The sequence below is a fragment of the Corapipo altera genome, unplaced genomic scaffold (assembly GCF_003945725.1).
Source record: "Corapipo altera isolate COAL_440 unplaced genomic scaffold, ASM394572v1 292, whole genome shotgun sequence".
Classification (NCBI taxonomy): domain Eukaryota; kingdom Metazoa; phylum Chordata; class Aves; order Passeriformes; family Pipridae; genus Corapipo; species Corapipo altera.
In genome coordinates, this window is record NW_020885117.1 from 35,473 (window position 1) to 53,439 (window position 17,967).

General features: G+C 57.1%; 1 protein-coding gene across 2 annotated transcripts in view; it reads left to right on the top strand.

Annotated features, from left to right (window-relative positions):
• Window positions 1-8,381: 8,381 nt before the first annotated feature.
• CORO2B (coronin 2B) overlaps window positions 8,382-17,967 on the top strand; it is a 43,144-nt gene continuing 33,558 nt past the window's right edge. For both annotated transcript variants that reach the window (XM_027669933.1, XM_027669934.1), the window contains exons 1-2: window positions 8,382-8,623; window positions 15,239-15,327. The gene's annotated coding sequence lies outside the window, so the exon portion shown is untranslated. The remainder of the gene's footprint in view (window positions 8,624-15,238; window positions 15,328-17,967) is intronic.

Below are 17,967 nucleotides of genomic sequence, written 5' to 3' on the forward strand. Positions count from 1 at the left end.
ACCCAAATTCCAACAAAACCTCCCTGTCTGGGCTCTCCCACGGGCTCTCTCCAACCAGCAGCTGTGGTGGGAGTGATGGAAATGGGCAGGGAAGGAGAATCAGGGACAAAAGCAGAGCAAAGTGGCAGCAAGAGGCATTTTTCCAGCACTACTTGGCCAAGAGCTGCCTCCCGTGCCTGCTGTGCTCCCAGCCTGAGCCACCCCCTGGAAGCAGGTCCATCCCTAGCTCCAAACTCACGTTTCCAACAGGACTTGGCTGATGTTTGCCAGAAAATCAACCCAGACCTGCACAAAACATGTGGTGGGAGAGCTTCTGGCCCCGTGGGAGGGTCAAAGAGCCTCTCAAAAAACTGCCAGGAGAGGTGGGAGCTCATGGACCTTCTCCAGGTGTTGTCCTGGAAGGGTCCCTGTCCCTCATTCCCTGGCTGGGCCGTGGAGTTGCAGAAAGGAGGACCAAAAATCTGTCCCTCCTGGACAGGAACAGCCTGTGTTTGGAAAACCAACAGGGCTGTTGGCAGCAGTGCTCAGAAATGGTTATTTTGGGGGTGTGAAGTGTTGTCTGGCCAACAAACCCAGAGCACTGCACAGCCTGGAGGGCTTGGAATGGGGCTTCCATGTTCCCTGGGGCTGGTGGGGCTGGGGACAGTGTGGGGACACCCTGGAGGGGGGACAGTGAGCCCACCCTGGGGCCCCTGGGCAGCCCCTCAGTCCTGCAGGTCTCCCTGTGATGCCAGAAAATGCTGGGGTGGATCTTGGGATCGGCCCCCAAAATGCTGGGATGAGCTCTAGGATCAGCCTCCCAAATTATGGGTGGATCATGGGATCAGCCCCCAGAAAATGCTGCAGCGAGCTCTGGGATCAGCCCCAAATTGCTGGGGTAGATCCTGGGTTCACACTCCTAAAATGTTGGGGTGGATCCTGAGCTCACCCCCCTCAAAATGCTGGGGTGAATCCTGGGATCAGCCCCCCCAAACTGTGGGTGGATCATGGGATCAGCCCCCCGAAATTATGGGGTGGATCCTGGGATCAGCCCCCAGAAAATGCTGCAGTGAGCTCTGGGATCAGCCCCCAAAGTGCTGGGATGGATCCTGAGGGTCAGCAGGAGAGACTGAGGGGCCCTGGTCACTCTGCCCACCCTGGGGGTGCCCCTGAGCCTGGGGGGGGTTTTGGGGCTGCTCGTGCCGGGAGGGGAAAAAGAGCAAATGGGCCAAAAGTGTCAGGTTTGCCTTTAAAATGCATGTGGGAGGCAACTGCCAAACACATCCATCTGACAACAGATCCAGCCATGGAAAACCCTTCTTAAATTCCCTGGGCTGGCTTCCCAGCACCCAGGACTCCTGCCAGGATGCTCTGCTTCCAACAGAGCCCTGTTTCCATGCCCCAGTCCGGCCACTTTCCGACCTGCCACCGGATCCTGCAGCTTTCCACAGTCAGTGTGTGCTTTTCCCCAGCAGATGGGATGTGGTGCAGCCTTAAATCTGGGCTCCATTTCAATAGAAAACCATACCCACACCTGTCTGGGCAGTGGTGTCTCAGCCAGGAAGCCCCAGGCTGGGTAGGGATGGAAAATGATCCAGGGGCTCAACTGGGATCCCTGCCAGGAGACTCCACACTGCACCACCCCATCCCTTCTGCTGCTCCTCCCTGTGTCCATCCAGCACCTCTCTCCAAAGGGGACAGTATCTAAGACCCTGGGAACCTCCTGAGAGGCATCCACAGCTTGTAGGGTCCACAGTACCCAAATGCTGCCAGGTTGGGAACATCCCCCATAAACCTGCACCTCGGCACGTGGTTTTAACCCAATAATTTGTCCCAGTTTGTCCCTCTGGTCCCTTGTGCTTTGTCCATTGGCACTGGAAGCAGAGAGGAATTTTGCAGGAGGATGCAGGGGGTTACCATAACACTCAGCCCGTGGTGGGAGCCCCACTCACCCTGGGGAGGGAGGATGAGGGGGGACACGTTGGCTTTGGGGGACAGGGACAGAGCAGGGCCACCCACACACAGAGGCTGCTCACCTCAGTCCAGCTGCATTCCAAAGGATTGCTACAATCACCTTGGATTCTCCCACTTATCACTCATTTAAACCTCCCCTACCTGGGTTTAGGGTCAGAGCTGCCCTGGGATCCCACAGGTTCCTCTTCTCCCAGCAGAGCCACCCCAGGCTTCTCTTCCCACACCATCTGATGCTCCTCCCTCTGCTTTCCCACCGAAAAAATCTGAATGGGCAGAAAATGAGGAAGCTGGAATAGACACAATACAAATATTTGTGTTTATACACAGATCATAGAAATCAAGGAATGCTTTGGGCTGGAAGGGATCTTAAAGCTCCTCTTATCCCACCCCCCCTCCATGGGCAGGGACACCTCCCACTAGCCCAGGTTGCCCCAAGCCTCGCCCAACCTGGCCTGGAACACTTAAACCCACAATATTTATCTCTTTATCTCCCCAAAACACACCAGCTCCAAAATCTAACCATCTCTTCACGCTGACTCCCTTGCCTTGCTCCAGCCTGTGACGTGGTGGCTGTTCCCTCTCCCTCCTCCTTTCCCAAGCAATTCCCATCCATCCCATCCTATCAAATTAGCAGCTCCAGCAAGGGCTGGCTCCAAACAGGAGCTGTGTAAACAACAAGCCACAAGAAGGGGCTGGATTGGAGTGGCTGGTGTTGAGAGGCTCCCTCTTGCTTGGTTTTTCTTGGGAATAGCTTTTCCCACTCGTGGGAGGAGGGCTCTGCTCCCGGCTGGCTCATGGAGCTGCTGGCACCCTCTGTGGGGAGGTGAGGGGGGAAGGCTCTCCCTGCTCCTTGCTGGAGAAAACAGCAGCTTCCTGCTGGAGGGAGGGGATGATGGATGCCAGGAGAGAAATTTGGGTCCCAGTGAGTGTGGAGGAGCCCCAGGTTGGCACTGAGCCAGCCTAACCAAGCTGGGCTTGTCCCCCAAACCCACACTCCCCCCTCAGCAGGGGTCACTGCTGCCAGTCCTGCTGGTCACCTGGGGCTTGGGCACTGCTTGGAGGTGGGAATCTCAGCTCCCTCTCTCCATCTCCCGTGCCCTTGGAAGTGATTTTCCACCGGCAGGAGCTGCCGTGGCTCTGGTTCCCTTCACACGCTGGATCTCGTTGCATTTTCGTTTGTGCACCACATTCAATTCATACTTGGAGTGAGAAGAAGTGGCTCCAAGTCCCCTCCTATTTCCCTGAGCAGAATGGGACCTGGTCCAGGGCTAATGGGAACCAGATGATGGCAGAGGGACGAGCAGAAGGGGCAGGGAGAGGGAGAGGGAGAGGGAGACGTTTCTTGCTGACACTGTTTTGAAATGGAAACATCTCGCTCTCCAGTCAGAGGGTCTGGGTTGTCAGCGAGGTCCAGAGCCAGGTCCTACCACGTATTGTTGTTCCAGATGAACCCTCATCAAAGAGGATGAAAGTCTGTCCCTGGACTTCTCTATAAATTATCTGCCATGAAATCCAAACGTGAACCTCCGTATAATTGGCAGCTGGAGTAACTCTGGGATAATCCAGGACATCTGCTGTGCCCAGGCCAGGAGGAGGATCCACACTGGATTTATGGCTCTGGAATTTTGGCCAGAGCAAACCCCATGCTCAGCTCTGGCCACCCCACTGCAGCAGGGCAGGGACAGGAGTGTCCAAGGGGGGACCAGCCTGGACGGGCCCAGGGAGCAGCTCAGGGGATCTGTCCTTGGGAATCAAGTTCTGCCGAGGGAGGAGCACAGGTCCTTCATTTCAGAGGGAACGGTGGCACTGAGGGAGAGCAGGGCCTGCAGGACACGAGGAGCTGTTCCTCCTGCCTCTGGGGCACCACCTGGCATGGCAGCACTGGGACCACCCTGTCCACACTGGCAGCACTGGGACCACCAAATCCAGTGGACTCACTGGGACCACCAAAGCCAATGGCAGCACTGGGATCACCACATCTGAAGGCAACATTGGGACCACCCCATCTGATGGCAGCATAGGGAACCACAGCTTCCAACGGGAGCACTGGCACCATGTCCAGTGGCACCACCGTGTCCAGGGACATCTGATGGCAACACTGGAAGTGCCACATCCAGTGGCAGCACTGGGATCACCACACCTGAAGGCAACAGTGGGACCATCACCCCTGGCAGCACTGGGACCACCTCAGCTGGTGGCACTGTGGCCAGGGCCAGTCCCTGCAGCCCTGTGGTGCTGACACAGCCCAGCCAGCCCCAGGCACAGAGCATTCCCACCTTCCAGTCCTCCAGACAGACCCCTGGAGCAGGAGATTTGGGGCCTGAGCTGCATCTCCAGAGCAAACCATCATGGCCTTGGAGCAAGTGCTTTGGCCAGCATTGATGAACCATGCCAGCCCAGGGCTCTCTGGTGTCACAGCAGGGCCTCGTTGTTGCTCTCCACAATATTGTTCTCCACAAGCCCAGCCAGGGGCAGTAGGACGTGTCTTCCCAAGAGCTGCATCAAGTGAAGGGTTAAACTGGTGTAACCAGCTCAGCCTCGGAGCTCAGGGAGCCAAGTGGTGAGTAAGGGGTTGATGAAGCCTCTGCAGCTCAGATTTGGGATGGGTTGGGCCATATGAAGTCTCTCCAGCTTGGATTCGGGATGGGTTGGGCAATCTCTCTCCCAGAAGCATTCCTTGTGCTGGAGCCGTGTGTCTGCAGCTCCCCGTGTCCCAAATCTCCTGGACACGGACCCCACGAGCTCTGCTCTTCCCACAGCCCCTGCCAGCCCGGCAGGATCCAGCATTCCCGATGACTTCCTTTAATTCCTCGTGTCCACCCAGGCAGCAGCTCCTTCCTCCCGCTCGGCAGCGCCAGGAAACGGGACACGGACAACAGAGGGGTGGGATGAGGGATGTGGGAAACACAGCCCTTGTCCACGCGTGGGCTCCGGGTGCTGCGAGGTGGGAGGTGAGGGGGCACAGGGGACCCCCCCAGCCCGGGTTTGGAAGGTTTTTGGTTCTTAAACCCGGCTCAGATCCCTGCGCATCCTCCCGCCCGCGTTCCGCAGGAGTTGGGCTCATCCCAAGGGATCCACGCTGCCACGTGTGTCCCCCGGGTCCCCACTGTCCTCCCTCCTGTCCCCGCGCCATCCCCTGCAGCCGGCGGGAGCTCTCAGGCTTGCGAGCTTCCCGTTCCCAAGGATTTACACACAGTTTTACCCCGGCAGAGCCAGGAGAGGGAGCCCAAGCCACCCCCAGTGAGCTCCTGGCGCCCGCCGAGCCCCACGCCCACCGTGGATGCTCCGCTCCACGAGGCGGAATCCCACCGGGATCCGCTCTCACCATCACCCGGGACACTTCTTCCAGTGGGAAATCCCGGCTCCCTCCAGCCAGGGCCCTGCTCCACAGCTCCGTGCAGGGAATGGGGCCGCACGGATCCAGCCCCACTGGAGTATTCCTGTCAGCCATCCCATAGGCATCCTCCTGGGCCTTGGGAGACATATTCCAGAGAGATGGGGACCACTCCATCCTCTCCATGGATGCAGGCTGCAGGAATGCTGCTGATGGAGCTGATGGAGGTGCAGGAATATCTGGTGTTGATGGAGAAACAGGGATTTCTGGTGCTGATGGAGAAGCAGGAATATCTGGTGTTGATGGGGATGCAGGATCTCTGGTGCTGGTGGATTTGCAGGGATCTCTGGTGCTGATGGAGAGGCAGCTCCAGCTGGAAGAGGCCAGGACACAGGACATGGATCCTGCACTGTGCCAGCAGATTTTAACACCTTTTACCCTTTGCAGGTGCTGAGCATCTCCCTTTTCCAGGAGCTGCAGGAGGATCACGGGAGCACAACCCTAATAAAGCCCCATCCAAGCCCCCCTGAAGGGCAAGTCCAGTCTGGGGCTTGAGTGGGGTCCCAACAAACCTTCAGAGCCAAACCCCAGCCACCAAACCCCCGAGATCTGTCCCTGCCTTCATTTGGATCCAACTTATAATCAACTGCTCTCCAGTCTGCCCCAAACTGGGTGATTTGGAGTTGCTGTGCTGTGCTGGGGGAACAAGGTGAGCTGTTATCCTGGCCATGGCACAGGAATTCCCTTGGGGCAGGGAATTGCCCCATGCTTGGCAGGGCCACTGCTGCAGCTTCCCCACCATTCCAAAATCCCACCAGATTCCCCCAGGATCCCACCTCTGCCTGGCAAGGGCTTGGTTGAGGGGCTGCACCAGTTCCTACTGCTTTCCCTGCTCCCCAAAGGGGATCCCAGCCCCTTCCCCCACATTTCTGATCTCCCCCCAGCAGCGTTTGGGGTTTGAGGGGTGCTGGGATTTACCACTACACAGAAAATCCGGATCCCTCCACCAGCAGGATCAGACCCCGGGAGCCTCCCAGCCTTTCCCTTCCCTCCCTACCTCCTCCAGCTGTCCCAGTTCACAGCTCCAAGCGAGTTGTTTCCACCAGTTAATTGGTGCTAATTAATTCCAGCAGCTCCAGACAGTGCAGGAGGCTCAGTGGGATCCAGGCACTGCCGCTTCCACCCCACGAGCGACGGCAGCCGGGACACGGCGGCTCCTCCAAGGCTTTGGAACAACCTGGATTCTGCTCCTCTGGCTCAGCTGGGCCTCAGTGTCCCCTGTCTCAGTCACCTCCCGAGCTCTGTTTCATTTTAAGCATCATCTCTGCCCACGTTGGTCCTTCTGCTCCCGCCACCAGCTCCCGGGAAATGGGGTTTTGTTGGGAAAAGGTCATTGCTGGGTGGTTCGGGATTTAGAGGTGGCTTCTCTGGCTGGCTGATGTCATTAGCCCTCCATTAATTGCATTAACCTTTCTCACAGTCAGTCTCCAGCCCAGCTCACATGGTTTAGCTTTAAAAATAGTTGATTTTTAGGAGAATATCAGGGAGCAAAGGTTTTTTTACAGCTCTCGGCGTTCACTCGTTGTCAGACCCACTGTGGTTTTACTGGGAGGCTCAGCACTGGAATAAAACTAATCTTTCATCATCAGATTCTTGGCTGAATAATCTCCTTATAAAAAAGGAAATCCTTTGTTTATTGGCAGGGCTTTTCTTTAAGGGGAATTGGAAATGCATTTGGTATTGACCTCGAGCCTTTTTAATTCAGCAACAATAAAATCAGTTGGTGCAACATCCAATCTAATGGCTGGATAATTCTGGGCCTGGGCTGTATCCTGCTGCTTTCATTGCCAGGTAACCAGGAGACAAGGAGCTAAAGTGCTATTTTTTTTCTAAGTATTTATTCTCTCATCTCCCATGACGAGGATCTTTACATATGTGAGAAAATTCCTGGTCTGTAGCTGGTGCAAGGATGTGCAAAGTGATACAGGCCAGGGATGCTTCGGTGCCTCCTGGTACCCTGCACTCCTCAATTTGTTAAATTAGGTTCCTGAATTTATTTTGAGTTGGGGCCATAAGGAGGGTGATTTTCTCAGTGGTGGAAGAGGAAGTGGGATAAAAATATACAGATTTTTCTTCTCTCAGCAGTGGCAGCTGTTTGGGCCTGGTCTGTGGAGGTACCTGAGCACATGAGGGGACATCAGAGCCCTAAGTAACCCTGAGTGCCACCTCCAGTCTGGGCCACCCTGCACTGGCCTGGAAAATGGAGCTGACAGCTCTGGGACACAGCAACACAGCTCTGGGACACAGCACGAGGCTCTGGGGTTGTCACTTGTCACCATCTATAACAGGAGGGGAAAGAGAAATAATTTTATATGTGAAGGGAAACGAGCACGTGGGTGGATGGTTCTGGATGCTGCAGGACCCTGGAATACACGTGGAATATACAAATACACATGGAATATACAAATATACATTGAATAGATAAATATACATTGAATAGATAAATATACATGCCATAGTAAATATACATGGCATAGATAAACATATGTGGAATACATAAATATATATGGAATATATATTCCCCATCCCTGGAAGTGTCCAAGGCCAGGTTGGAGCTACCTGGGATAGCAGAAGGTGTCCCTGCCCCCGTGGCAGGGAGAGGGAACGAGATGAGCTTTAATGTCCCTTCCCACCCGAGCCATTCCATGATTTCCTGCCCCACCGGGACCCCCGGCCGGGGGGGAGCGGCCAGCGAGGCGCGGGCCCTGCGGCGCATCCCCGGCTCCCAAAAAGCCCTCGTGCCGTGTCCCGCTGCCCCTGCAGAGCTGTGCCGCAGCCCAGCGCCCAGAGCCCCGCATTCACCCCGTGGCTCGGGAGCCGGGAGCGCTCTCCCCTCCCGGTGCGCTCCCCCCGCTCTCCCGGTGGCCGCCGCGCTCCGGGATGCGCCGCGCCCGGGCCGCTCTGCCCTGCGCGCATCCCCGTTCGGGGCCGGGGGATTGGGGGCCGGCAAAGGGTTAAAGCGGCCGTTCCCCCCCCCCCCCCCCCCCCCCCCCCCCCGGGCCGCCCCCCCCCCGCGGGAGGCGGCTCCGGTGACATCACCGCCCCGCCGCGCCGACACCGGCCGGGCGCGGACTGCGCTGCGCTCCGCGCTCCGTGCGGGGAACAGCCCGGCCCGGCCTCCTCCTCCTCCTGCTCGCCCTCCTCCTCATCCTCCTCCTCATCCCTCTCCTCCCCTGGTTGTTATTTTTCCCCGTTCAGCGCATCCCGCGCCCCCCCTTCCCCCCCGCGCCCGCGGAGCGCTCGCCCCTCCGCGCCACCCGCATGACTGTCACCAAGGTAAGGACCGGGACCTGCCCACCCCCCCCGCGCCCCGCAAGGTGCCGACCGGGGGCTGCGGAGCGAGCGGGGCCCGCCCGACCCCTTCCCCTTCCCCCCCTCCCCGGCCCGAGCGTCCTGCTTTTTATTTCTCTGCTTTAATGGATTTTATTGTCCCCTCGCCCCTCCCGCTCCAGCGGCCGCTCCAGCCCCGCAGCTCTGCTGCAGTTTTAACCCTTGGAGAGGGCGGCCGGCCGGGCCGAGCACCCCCCCGGGGGCTGAGCATCCCCCCCAGACCGAGCATCCCCCCAAAACTGAGCATTCCCCCGAAACTGAGCATCCCCCTCAAATTGAGCATTCCCACCCTATTGAGCAACCCCTGGGACGAGCATCCCCCCTGAGCCGGACATCCCCCCAAACCGAGCATCCCCCCCGGGCCCGGGCATCCCCCGAGGGTCGAGCATCCCCCGGAGGTCGAGCACCGCCCCCCCGGGCCGAGTACCCCCCGGGGGCCCCCCCCCAAGCCGCCTCCCGCTCGGCGGGAGAGGCCGCCCAGCCCTCGGGGGGGGGGGGGGGGGTGGGGGGGGGGGGGGGGGGGGAGGAAACCTCGGGAATGGGGCTGGGGGGGATTAAGGAGCGAGACGGGGGGGTTCGAGGTGGAAGAGGGTCGGTGGCGGCTGAGCGGGCTCACCCCGAGCAGAGCAGAGGGGGTGGGGGGTGTGGAGCCCCCCAAACCCGCCCTGCGGGCTCAGCCCCGCGGCTCTCCCGGGTTCCGGCGGCGCAGGGAAGGCTGTGCCCGCTGAGGATCGGTGCCCGTTTGTCCCCATCCCCACGGGAGCCGAGTTCATTCCCTCCCACTCCCCATCCAGCAGCAGGTCCGGGCTGTGCCAGGAGGACGCTGGATGGGGGAAGCCCAGAGCACCCAAAATCCTGCTGGGTTGGGGGTGACACGGCAGAGTCCGGAGCAAAGGGGAGCTCCCTCCTTCCCTCCATCCTGTGGGAGCCGTGGGACTGTGGGAGCGGAGCTGGACCTGCGAGTCCCACACCCACATCCCTGCTCTGTGTCCCTGACAACAACGATCTGGTGGCTCAGACACTCGGGGGGACACTGCAGCCCCCCGGCCTCGGGCAGCCCCCCCAGGCAAATGGGGGGTCCTGGCTGTGGCTGGAAGGGTCTGGGTGGGCTCTGATCCCCATCCTGGGAGTGGGACTGGTGCTCCCTGTGGGTGCTGGGAGCCCCAGTGCTGCTCTGGGTGGTGACAGGGCTCGTGGTGCCACAGCAGGGACTGGCACTGGGGGCGTCGGGCAGGGCACTGGATTAACTGGTTTGGTGCTCCCAGAGTGGGAGCAAACTGAGCTGAAGCTGCCCTGGTCCTTCTCCAAGCCCTGAAGTGTTCCATGTTCCAGGGGGGCAGTGGGAGCTGTGCTCTGCCTGCTGCCTTTCCTCCCAAAATCGCTGCTCTCCTGGCAGGAGGGGACACACAGCAGGGAATGTTGGGAATGTCCAAACACCCTGGGGCAGCTCCAGGGCCACGCTGGAAGCTCCCCCGTGAAAATGGGGAGAAATCCCTCTTTCCCATCTTTTTCCTTGGCAAATAACTGGTGTTTTGGCCCCTCAGCTCTTTCTGGGCTCTCACCAGAGGTGCCCTTTGTGGTTGGATATTCCCATGTGCCTTGTCCTGTGCTGTGCCATCCCAACATCCCCGCTCCAGGAAAAGTGTGTTTCCAGCAATTCTGGGTGCTGAGAGAGGGGTTGATGGGCAGAGCTCAAACTGGGTTAAAAACCAACTACAACCGGGATGAAAGAGCCACAAAGTCCCCGGTGCAGGGTCACAGTTTGAAGCCAGGCTGGTGAATATGTAGAGCTCATTAACAGGTTTGTTCTGGGTGTGAAGAGATTTATTCAGGGCTACTGTTTGGAAAAGGCTGCAGGGCTGTCAGGGAAGCCCCTGCAGGAGGGTGGGGAAGGACCCTGCTGGGAATTTTCGAGGAATGGAGATGCAAAAATAGGAAGTTCTGTGTCATCTGCACCTCATTTGCTTTCATTAAATCAATGTAAAGCTCTAATACACCCTATGGATTTTATCTCCTGCAATGTGAGTTGACAAAGAAAACTCTGCAGTAGGTTCCTGACCTGCCAGGATCAGTGCCAGGATCTTTCCAGCCAAACTGGGGCACAAACCCCAGCACAGAGGTGGGGAACATGTCCTTCACTCTCTGGTCCTTCCCTGTGGCCCAGGCTGGCGTGGAGAGGGAAAAACAAAGTGGCACAAGCACATGAGGGAGAGGAGATGCCTTTCTGGGGGGTTTTGGGCGAGGTGGGGATTCAGGGAAGGGTCTGGTGATCCAAAACTGGGGGGAACGGTGGGGTTTGGGGACTGGGAATTGCCTGGGAGTTCCCAGGGAGTCTCCATCCTGCCCAGTCTGACTAAAACCAGTAAAGCCCAGAGCTCCCAGTGCTGTCAGGGCCCATTGGGAATGTTCCTGCAGCAACTCCCACACTGCGGCTGCTTCCCAGGCAGTGCTGGAAACAGGAGCCCTGGGCAGGCTTTTCCAAACTTTGTAAATATTCCTAAGTCATCCTTAGAGGAAAATCCATTTGAAAATCAGGTGCAGGGGCCTAAAGCCAGGCAGAGCTTTCCCAAGGCATCGGGGGCAAAACGAGCTTTTCCCGGGATGTGGGGGGACGTGGAAAGGCAAGGAGGGGGCTGGAATATCTGCTGTCAGCCCGTGGAACCAGCTGGTTCCATCCCTGTCCCAAGCCACCCCCTTCCCTCCCACGGGAAGGAGCACAAGCAGCCGCAGCACATCCCAGATCCCAGTTTTTGGGGGAGTTTGGAACCCGGGAGAGTTTCGGGAGGTTATAAATAGGCTGGAGGTGGAGCAGCTGAAATGCAGGGAGAGCCCATGCTTGAGGAGTTGCCCAAATTCTGCCCCCCTGGCATGGCACAGATGCCTTGGCATGGCCACTGCAGCTCTGCCTGGCAGGGCTTTCTCCAGCAGGGCCTTCAGCTGGGAAGGTGCTGTTGGAATCAGGGACAACTTCATCCCTGGTCCTGCAAGAGTCTGGGCTCAGGTTTGATCTCTGTGCCTTGGAAACAGAAATCCAGCCCAGTTCCAGGAGTTCCTCCATGACTGGGGATCACTGGGGAATTCCTCATCCCAGAAAACTCTGCTGTGCTCCAGGGAGCAGGAGGAGCAGGGAGCCAGGCTGAGCGGGAACAGGGATGTGAGTCATGGGATGGAGAACAGCAGCAGGAGGAGGGAGGGCATTCGTTTGGCAGCAAAGTGGTAACGAGATGGTTGGGGATGCCCAAGTGGGAATCCTGTGGTCAGGGAAGGGCTGGAGGAATTTAACCTTGGATCAGGGGGTGTTTTGGCCAGGCAGGTGCTCCCAGCTCCCACCCATTGCCAGAGGCTGATTCCAAAGCCCTAAATATAATTAGCCACGAGATAAATTAATAGGGGCCTGGGGGGGTGTTAATTTTGGGAAGAGAGTTTTTAAATAGCTGGAGATTTTCCCAGAAGAAGCCATTTAAAGGAGATGCCATCTGGGAGGTTCCTGGGTGAGCCCAAGGTCTCCTCTGGCTTTGCCATGTTTTCACTGGCATTGGCCACAGAGCCCAAGGAATGGCTCATCCTGGGAATGCAGCAAGGACAAGAATCCAAACCCAGGATCCAGAGAGGGAATTGCAATGATTGCCTGTTGGGATCACAGTAAATAAATGAAATTACCCTCAACTGGGAGGCTCCTGTCCCACATTCCTGGTGGGAAGTCACAGTGTCCTCTGGCACCTTGGGAAGGGCAGATTTAGAGTGTCTGAGGGAAATGCTGATCCATGGAAAAGCTGATAGTGGTTCAATCAATCAGGTATTGATGGAAGGCACTGGGCTGTGTTATCAGGGAAAAGGGCTTTGCAGAAATTGGATTGGACAACATGGATTGGCTGGATTTCCAGGGAAATAATGGGTCCAGTCTTCTAAAAAGTGAATTTCAGGGAGCACTGTGTGTGCTCTGATGTTTGAGAACCAACTCCAAACACCTTCAGGCCCTAAAGGGGCTCCAGGAGAGCTGGAGAGGGGCTTGGGACAAGGGATGGAGGGACAGATGTAGGGAATGGCTTCCCACTGCCAGGGAGCAGGGCTAGATGGGATATTGGGAAGGAAATCTTGGCTGTGAGGGTGGGGAGGCCCTGGCCCAGGTTGCCCAGTGAAGCTGTGGCTGCTCCTGGATCCCTGGAAGTGTCCAAGGCCAGGTTGGACGGGGCTTGGAGCAACCTGGGCTGGTGGCCCTGTGTGACAATGGGCAGGTGCTCTTCCCAGCGGGAGAGGGAGAAGTTTTCTGCCTCATTAGGCCTTGAAATCCATATATTTTTAGCTGGGATTCAGTGACGTGGCAGTTGGAAAAGCCCCAATCGTTTGGACTGCCCGGGCAGAGAGTGATCATAGAGAAATAATGGTGTAAAACAGAAGTGATGGTGCAAAATGGAAGTGATTGTGTAAAATCAAGTGATGGTGTAAAATGAAGTGATGGTGTAAAATCAAGTGATGGTGTAAAATCAAGTGATGGTGTAAAATGAAGTGATGGTGTAAAATGAAGTGATGGTGTAAAATCCAGTGGCTGTGCCCCCAAGGTGGGCTGGGGGGTGTGTGCAGGGCTGGGGGCTGCTCTGGAGGAGCTGCTTTGCAGCCCCTGTGCCAGCTGCAGATCCTGGAGCTGTGCTGGTGCCACAGCTGGGAAGAGCCAAGGAGGTCGTGCTGCTTCCCAGCTGGATGAGGATGGAACAAGCCAGTCAGTTTGTGGGTTGTTCATGGAGAACAAGCCCCCTTGTCTCCAGCAGGGTGGTGCTGCTGCTCTCCAGCTTTGGGGGGATTGCTGGGGGTTGGGACGAGGATAAGGGGCTGCTTTGAGTCTAAAAATGGCAGCTCCCTGTTTTCAAGGAATATTCCTCCTCAAAGGCAACTTGTCTGGCCCGGGGCTCTTTAATGAGCTTTAATTGGGATTCAAAGCAGCATTAATGGGGTGTGTTAATGGGGCCTGGCTGTGGTCAGCAGGGCCTGTAATTCATCCCCTGCAAGGAGGGGTCACCCCTGCCCCCCCCTGCTCCTTTTCATGGCAATTTTATCCGATGATGAATAGTCCAATTCATTCCCGGCTCCCAATCCCGGATTCCTATCTCTGAGTCAGTGGTAATTACCCAAACGTGGCAGGATGGAGCCAGCTGCTCTGTCCCCCCCAAAATCTGGGAATCCCAGCGTCCCCTGGCCGGGAGGGGAGCGGTGCCAAGCTCAGCTCCCAGAAATCCTGCTCTCCTTTGTTCCTGGCAGAGCTGTTGGCAGAGCCAGGGTCAGGCTGTGGAGCTCCAGCGTCGCTGGGAAAAGCTCTGGGAGCAAAACTGCCCTGGAAGAGGCTGTGCCAGAGCTGCCAAGGTGTGGTTGGAGCTGCGGAGAGCAGAGGAATTGGGATAAACCCCCCGGATCTGAGCCCAACCCAGGGTCCTGCTGTGGCGTGCAGCACAGTAGGGATCCCTTGGGATGGGAAACATGGAATCCTGGAGCGGGGAAGGATGACAACCACCTCCCTGCACCAAAAACAGGGAATTCTCAACCTGTTCCATGCTCAAGGAAAGCACAGCTCAGGAAGCTCAGGTCTGTGTGCAAGGCACTGCCCTCCCTGGCTTGGTGCCAACCTCATCCCCCATCATCCCAGCGGGATTCAGACCTGGATTTTCCCCTCCCAGAGTGGTGGTTTCTTCCACCTGCTGTGCAAATCCCTCCAACAAGCTGTTGGGCCTTATGGAAAAATCCTCTCCCACCTCCTGCACGGGAGGGTTGGGAATAGCTGTGCTCCAGCCCAAAATCCATGTGGTGCAGCCAGGGGAGCTGTGGGGCCGTGATGGGGACGTGCCCGTGGGTGTGTTTGGGACAGGGAGGTGCCAGAAACATGGATCATTGTCACAGAGTTCCTGCTGTTTTGGGAATGGGAATGATGTAAAGGGCTGATGGCCCTGGAAGTGTTCAAGGCCAGGTTGGACAGGGCTTGGAGCAACCTGGGATAGTGGAAGGTGTCCCTGCCCATGGACATGGATGAGTTTTAAGGTCCCTTCCAACCCAAACCATTCTGGGATTCTGGGATTCCCGGGATGTTGGTGCTGGAGCTGTTGGCAAAGCCTGATCCATTCATGATTCCTGGATGAGGGTCCCTGTGCAGCCATGGCCAGCCCCGCCCTTCTCCCTGGAGCATCCCTGCTGTCCCACAGGACAATGGCTGCTCTAAATTCCCAGAGAACAAGGACCTCTGTGCCGTGTACCCAGGGGGCCTGGGGGGCTCCAGAGGGATGGGGCCACATCCTGCCCCCTCCGTGCCAGCAGCACTGGGAATGTGACTGAGCTGCTTGGGATCCCATGGCTGTGCTGGGGTCACCCCTGTACCTGCTGCCAGCTCCCAGAGCCTCTGGAGGCTGGGAATGACAGTGGGGGGCAGGAGCTAATCCTAATCCCACCAGGATCGTTATCCCTGGCACTGGTGGCTGCACACCATGTTGGTGACCCCAAGGATCAGTGTTTGTCCCTGTTGGGGCTTGGGGCAGGTGGCAGAGGTGCTGCTGTAACCAGAGGGTCTCCCTTTTGTTCCAGGCTCGAGGAGCACCCACGATTCCCTGAGCTCCACGTCCATCCCGGGGTGTCCGGAGCACCCGCCCAGCCCGCGGAGCAGAGCAGGGCAGGTGAGACCCCACCCTGAGGGATCCCGGGGGGCTGGAGAGGGATGAGAACGGCCCAGGGATGTGGTGCCATGCCCAGGGTGGGGGTCTGCCATCCACAGCCCCTCTCCCAAAAATCCCCCTCCCAAAAATCCCAGATTCCTCTGGCAGCACGGCCAGGAGAGCACTTGTTATCGGGAGCGGTGCAGCAGCTGCCACAGCTCTGCTCCTCCCAAAATTTGACCTTGTATCCCCCAAAAAACTCTGTTCATCGGATCCATGGAATACTCAGTCCTTGTGGAAATGCTGACTCCTTTGAGCAAATGAGCAAAAAGCAGGAATCCTCTGCAGGAATACTCTATGGGAAGGTTGACCACGGCCGAGCATCCCGTGTGGGCTCAGCCTGTGGGACACTCTGGCCCTTCCCAAGGAATCACAGCTCCAGCTTGGATCACTCCAACCTCTGGCAAAGAGAGCTGCCCGTGCTGCTCTCATATGAAGAGCAACAAAACCCAAATTCCAGAGCTAAAACACAAGGAAAACCAGGGAAAAGGCCGGATTTGAGGCATATCCCAGGGTGGGGGGGGACATCGCGGCTCCCAGAGCTCTTTGTGCCGGAATAACAAGGCTCCATTTGGTTTCTGTGGATGTTTCCCTTATCCCAGGAGCTGGAGCACAAGGCAGGGCTTGTCCTGGCTCCAGCTCCCTGGAGGGCATGGGGTGGGCTGGCACAGGGGGGTCAGTGCCTCCCTCATCCCGACCCGCCCGCCCTGTGACCTCCACCCACCCCAGCTCTGGCACTTCCTCACTCTGGCCAGGAAACGGGGTCCTGGAGCCTGGAATATTTACTGGGTAATGTTTGTTTTGCTTCTTCTGCTGTTTATTTCTTTTTGTTTCTTTCTCTTCGCTTCATCTCTCTTGGAAAACTTTTACCCCCCAGCTGGGATGAGCTTCCAAAACCCCCTGGTGGGTTCGTGAAGCTGTCCGGGAGCGACAGGCTGGGATGGGAAAGGAGCCCCCTGTGGGATGCCCTCCCATGCTCTCTGGAGCACCCCAGGGTGCTCATTCCCAGGAACATTTTGAGTGTTTTGGGTTGAAAACAGCGAGTGAGGGAGAGCTGTTCCCTCAAGGACTATTCCCTGCTTGCTATCCTCCTTGCCAGGATAAATAAGGTTCTGTGGATCATGTCCCGTGCAAAGCTGGGGCTTGGAAGGGGTTTTTTTTCAGGCTATCCCAAAAGGAGCAATGGGAATGCTCCCAGCAGGCTTTTTCTCCCAATTTTTTTACCCTCACCCACCCAGCATCTCCCCAAGGAATTTATTCCTCCCTTTCCCCAACCCATCTGAGGCTTTTCCCCTCTTCCCAACTAAAGAGCAGGTGACTTTCAGAGGGGTTGGACTGTTGACATTCTCCCACTGGAGGTGTTCTCTTGGAATCCAAACAGCCCTGTTTATTCTGCTTCAAACTGTCGGATCCTGGCTGGAAAAACCCGTTGGAGCCAACGACGTGTGATGGGATATGAAATAACTCCCATGGATGAGCCTCTGGCTCGGTCACACGCTTGTCTCAAGATGGGAAAAGAGACCTATCCCCCTCTCAGACTTCCCTAAAACCCCCTTCAAGCTGAGAAAAAGCATGTAGGGTTTTTTTTTCCCCTCAAGGAAACGTTATTCCAAGAAGCTGGAGGAGGGTGAAATCCTGTGGCCAGTGACCCAGGGCAGCTCCAGGGGCCAGAAATGCTTTGTGCTCCATCAGGATGTTTCCTCTGGCTTCCCAGGCTGGGAAGGAGCTGGGAAACAGAGTGGGAGGAAAACTGTGCTTGTTTACAGGGTTTATTGATGAGAATGAGATTTGAGTTTCTTCTCAGCACACAGACCCAGGAGAGGTTTGATTTGCCTCTCCCAGAAGGTTTCCTGGAGGGAAAAACGGTCCAAAATGGGGCTCTGTGAGTGCCAGGACTGGTCTTTGCACCATTCCAGGCGGTCCATGGTGTCTGTGGGACATGGGAAGTGCCTGGGAAGCAACCCTGTGGTCGAAGAGGGATGGGGAGGAGACATCTGGCCTCGCTTGGTGCCTTTTTCCCACTGGCTTGGGAAGAGGAGAGGCCCTTCCCAGGCCGTCAGGGGTCTCTAGGAAGAAGAAATCCTTGAAAAGTTGAACTCCAGGGAAATCCCAGTCACTTTCTTCCAGGCTGGAACAAACTCAGCTGGCAAAAATCGCTTCGGAAACATTCATCTGTCTTTTGTCCTTTGTTCTGACCGTGCTAATGGGATTAATCCCGAATATTTGCAAAGCCAACTGCTCTTCCCAAACTGCCTCTGCATCTCCTCCTTGTCTGTGCACTGAGGACGAGTGGCTTTCCCAAAGTGAATGGTTCCTGCCAAAAATCCCACCTCAAAATCCCACCTCGGGGCTCCCTGTGCTGTGGGATCACTGCTGGGAAGCCCAGCTGTGCCTGGATGGAGGGGCTGGGAATGTGACAGTGTTTTGTAGGAACGGCCTCTTTCCTTGAGGCCCCTCTCAGTGCCTTTATTCCGGTGTTTATTGGAGCCTGAAGGTGTTTCCTGTGGTGGGTGCAGAGCTGGAGCCGCTCCCTCAGCTTCCCTCTGCTGCTCCAGCTGTTTGTGCCATCAGCCAGATGCATCCATAAGGAGGAAACGAGGA